Source organism: Vanacampus margaritifer, unplaced genomic scaffold, assembly GCF_051991255.1.
Source record: "Vanacampus margaritifer isolate UIUO_Vmar unplaced genomic scaffold, RoL_Vmar_1.0 HiC_scaffold_25, whole genome shotgun sequence".
In the NCBI taxonomy this organism is placed as follows: Eukaryota; Metazoa; Chordata; class Actinopteri; order Syngnathiformes; family Syngnathidae; genus Vanacampus; species Vanacampus margaritifer.
The window spans coordinates 452791-458055 of record NW_027520735.1 but is presented as its reverse complement, the minus strand read 5'-3'; positions in this window follow the sequence as shown (position 1 = coordinate 458055).

Here is a 5265-nt window from a genome sequence, read left to right as displayed (position 1 = left end):
TCAAACTAGGGTTTTACATTAGGGTTAGTGTTTCAAACTAGGGTTTCAAATTAGCGTTACGGTTTCAAACTAGTGTTTTACATTAGGGTTAGGGTTTCAAACTAGGGTTTTACATTAGGGTTAGGGTTACAAACTAGGGTTTTACATTAGGGTTAGAGTTTCAAACTAGGGTTTTGCATTAGGGTTAGGGATTCAAACTAGGGTTTTACGTTAGGGTTAGGGTTTCAAACTAGGGTTTTATATTAGGGTTAGGGTTTCAAACTAGGGTTTCAAATTAGGGTTAGGGTTACAAAGAAGGGGTTTTAGATTAGGGTTAGGGTTTCAAACTAGGGTTTAACATTAGGGTTAGGGATTCAAACTAGAGTTTAACATTAGGGTTAGGGTTTCAAACTAGGGTTTTACATTAGTGTTAGGGTTTCAAACTAGGGTTTTACATTAGGGTTAGGGTTACAAAGAAGGGGTTTTAGATTAGGGTTAGGGTTTCAAACTAGGGTTTCAAATTAGGGTTAGGGTTTCAAACTAGTGTTTTACATTAGGGTTAGGGTTTCAAACTAGGGTTTCAAATTAGGGTTACGGTTTCAAACTAGGGTTTTACATTAGGGTTAGGGTTACAAACTAGGGTTTTACATTAGAGTTAGGGTTTCAAACTAGGGTTTTGCATTAGGGTTAGGGATTCAAACTAGGGTTTTACGTTAGGGTTAGGGTTTCAAACTAGGGTTTTATATTAGGGTTAGGTTTTCAAATTACGGTTTCAAATTAGAGTTAGGGTTTCAAACTAGGGTTTAACATTAGGGTTAGGGTTTCAAACTAGGGTTTTACATTAGGGTTAGGGTTTCAAACTAGGGTTTCAAATTAGGGTTACGGTTTCAAAATAGGGTTTTACATTAGAGTTAGTGTTTCAAACTAGGGTTTCAAATTAGGGTTACGGTTTCAAACTATCGTTTTACATTAGGGTTAGGGATTCAAACTAGGGTTTTACGTTAGGGTTAGGGTTTCAAACTCGGTTTTCAAATTAGGGTTAGGGTTACAAACTAGGGTTTTACATTAGGGTTAGGGCTTCAAACTAGGGTTTTACGTTAGGGTTAGGGTTTCAAACTAGGGTTTAACATTAGGGTTAGGGTTTCAAACAAGGGTTTTACATTAGGGTTAATGCTTCAAACTAGGGTTTTACATTAGGGTTAGGGTTTCAAACTAGGGTTTTACATTAGGGTTAGGGTTACAAACTAGGGTTTTACATTAGGGTTAGGGTTTCAAACTAGGGTTTTGCATTAGGGTTAGGGTTACAAACTAGGGTTTACCATTAGGGTTAGGGTTTCAAACTAGGGTTTTACATTATGGTTAGGGTTTCAAACTAGGGTTTTACATTAGGGTTAATGCTTCAAACTAGGGTTTTACATTATGGTTAGGGTTTCAAACTAGGGTTTTACGTTAGGGTTAGGGTTACAAACTAGGGTTTTAAATTAGGGTTAGGGATTCAAACTAGGGTTTTACGTTAGGGTTAGGGTTTCAAACTAGGGTTTTATATTAGGGTTAGGTTTTCAAACTACGGTTTCAAATTAGGGTTAGGGTTTCAAAGTAGGGTTTAACATTAGGGTTAGGGTTTCAAACTAGGGTTTCAAATTAGGGTTAGGGTTACAAACAAGGGGTTTTACATTAGGGTTAGGGTTTCAAACTAGGGTTTAACATTAGGGTTAGGGTTTCAAACTAGGGTTTTTATATTAGGGTTAGGGTTACAAACTAGGGTTTAACATTAGGTTTAGGGTTTCAAACTAGGGTTTTACATTAGGGTTAGGGTTTCAAACTAGGGTTTTACATTAGGGTTAGGGTTACAAACTAGGGTTTTACATTAGGGTTAGGGTTTCAAACAAGGGTTTTGCATTAGGGTTAGGGTTTCAAACTAGGGTTTCAAATTAGGGTTAGGGTTTCAAACAAGGGTTTCAAATTAGGGTAACGGTTTCAAACTAGGGTTTTACATTAGGGCAAGTGTTTCAAACTAGGGTTTCAAATTAGCGTTACGGTTTCAAACTAGTGTTTTACATTAGGGTTAGTGTTTCAAACTAGGGTTTTACATTAGGATTAGGGTTACAAACTAGGGTTTTACATTAGGGTTAGGGTTTCAAACTAGGGTTTTGCATTAGGGTTAGGGATTCAAACTAGGGTTTTACGTTAGGGTTAAGGTTTCAAACTAGGGTTTTATATTTGGGTTAGGTTTTCAAACTACGGTTTCAAATTAGGGTTAGGGTTTCAAACTAGGATTTAACATTAGGATTAGGGTTTCAAACTAGGGTTTTACATTAGGGTTAGGGTTTCAAACTAGGGTTTTGCATTAGGGTTAGGGTTTCAAACTAGGGTTTCAAATTAGGGTTAGGGTTTCAAACTAGTGTTTTACATTAGGGTTAGGGTTTCAAACTAGGGTTTCAAATTAGGGTTACGGTTTCAAAATAGGGTTTTACATTAGAGTTAGTGTTTAAAACTAGGGTTTCAAATTAGGGTTACGGTTTCAAACTTTGGTTTTACATTAGGGTTAGGGATTCAAACTAGGTTTTTACGTTAGGGCTAGGGTTTCAAACTCGGTTTTCAAATTAGGGTTAGGGTTACAAACTAGGGTTTTACATTAGGGTTAGGGTTTCAAACTAGGGTTTTACGTTAGGGTTAGGGTTTCAAACTAGCGTTTAACATTAGGGTTAGGGTTTCAAACAAGGGTTTTACATTAGGGTTAATGCTTCAAACTAGGGTTTTACATTAGGGTTAGGGTTTCAAACTAGGGTTTTACATTAGGGTTAGGGTTACAAACTAGGGTTTTACATTAGGGTTAGGGTTTCAAAATAGGGTTTTACATTAGAGTTAGTGTTTCAAACTAGGGTTTCAAATTAGGGTTACGGTTTCAAACTATCGTTTTACATTAGGGTTAGGGATTCAAACTAGGGTTTTACGTTAGGGTTAGGGTTTCAAACTCGGTTTTCAAATTAGGGTTAGGGTTACAAACTAGGGTTTTACATTAGGGTTAGGGCTTCAAACTAGGGTTTTACGTTAAGGTTAGGGTTTCAAACTAGGGTTTAACATTAGGGTTAGGGTTTCAAACAAGGGTTTTACATTAGGGTTAATGCTTCAAACTAGGGTTTTACATTAGGGTTAGGGTTTCAAACTAGGGTTTTACATTAGGGTTAGGGTTACAAACTAGGGTTTTACATTAGGGTTAGGGTTTCAAACTAGGGTTTTGCATTAGGGTTAGGGTTACAAACTAGGGTTTACCATTAGGGTTAGGGTTTCAAACTAGGGTTTTACATTATGGTTAGGGTTTCAAACTAGGGTTTTACATTAGGGTTAATGCTTCAAACTAGGGTTTTACATTATGGTTAGGGTTTCAAACTAGGGTTTTACGTTAGGGTAGGGTTACAAACTAGGGTTTTAAATTAGGGTTAGGGATTCAAACTAGGGTTTTACGTTAGGGTTAGGGTTTCAAACTAGGGTTTTATATTAGGGTTAGGTTTTCAAACTACGGTTTCAAATTAGGGTTAGGGTTTCAAAGTAGGGTTTACCATTAGGGTTAGGGTTTCAAACTAGGGTTTCAAATTAGGGTTAGGGTTACAAACAAGGGGTTTTACATTAGGGTTAGGGTTTCAAACTAGGGTTTAACATTAGGGTTAGGGTTTCAAACTAGGGTTTTTATATTAGGGTTAGGGTTACAAACTAGGGTTTAATATTAGGTTTAGGGTTTCAAACTAGGGTTTTACATTAGGGTTAGGGTTTCAAACTAGGGTTTTACATTAGGGTTAGGGTTACAAACTAGGGTTTTACATTAGGGTTAGGGTTTCAAACAAGGGTTTTGCATTAGGGTTAGGGTTTCAAACTAGGGTTTCAAATTAGGGTTAGGGTTTCAAACTAGGGTTTCAAATTAGGGTTACGGTTTCAAACTAGGGTTTTACATTAGGGCAAGTGTTTCAAACTAGGGTTTCAAATTAGCGTTACGGTTTCAAACTAGTGTTTTACATTAGGGTTAGTGTTTCAAAGTAGGGTTTTACATTAGGGTTAGAGTTACAAACTAGGGTTTTACATTAGGGTTAGGGTTTCAAACTAGGGTTTTGCATTAGGGTTAGGGATTCAAACTAGGGTTTTACGTTAGGGTTAAGGTTTCAAACTAGGGTTTTATATTAGGGTTAGGTTTTCAAACTACGGTTTCAAATTAGGGTTAGGGTTTCAAACTAGGATTTAACATTAGGATTAGGGTTTCAAACTAGGGTTTTACATTAGGGTTAGGGTTTCAAACTAGGGTTTCAAATTAGGGTTAGGGTTACAATCTAGGGTTTTGCATTAGGGTTAGGGATTCAAACTAGGGTTTTACGTTAGGGTTAGGGTTTCAAACTAAGGTTTTATATTAGGGTTAGGTTTTCAAACTACGGTTTCAAATTAGGGTTAGGGTTTCAAACTAGGGTTTAACATTAGGGTTAGGGTTTCAAACTAGGGTTTTACATTAGGGTTAGGGTTTCAAACTAGGGTTTTGCATTAGGGTTAGGGTTTCAAACTAGGGTTTCAAATTAGGGTTAGGGTTTCAAACTAGTGTTTTACATTAGGGTTAGGGTTTCAAACTAGGGTTTCAAATTAGGGTTACGGTTGCAAAATAGGGTTTTACATTAGAGTTAGTGTTTCAAACTAGGGTTTCAAATTAGGGTTACGGTTTCAAACTATCGTTTTACATTAGGGTTAGGGATTCAAACTAGGGTTTTACGTTAGGGTTAGGGTTTTAAACTCGGTTTTCAAATTAGGGTTAGGGTTACAAACTAGGGTTTCACATTAGGGTTAGGGCTTCAAACTAGGGTTTTACGTTAGGGTTAGGGTTTCAAACTAGGGTTTAACATTAGGGTTAGGGTTTCAAACAAGGGTTTTACATTAGGGTTAATGCTTCAAACTAGGGTTTTACATTAGGGTTAGGGTTTCAAACTAGGGTTTTACATTAGGGTTAGGGTTACAAACTAGGGTTTTACATTAGGGTTAGGGTTTCAAACTAGGGTTTTGCATTAGGGTTAGGGTTACAAACTAGGGTTTACCATTAGGGTTAGGGTTTCAAACTAGGGTTTTACATTATGGTTAGGGTTTCAAACTAGGGTTTTACATTAGGGTTAATGCTTCAAACTAGGGTTTTACATTAGGGTTAGGGTTTCAAACTAGGGTTTACCATTAGGGTTAGGGTTTCAAACTAGGGTTTTACATTATGGTTAGGGTTTCAAACTAGGGTTTTACATTAGGGTTAGGGTTACAAACTAGGGT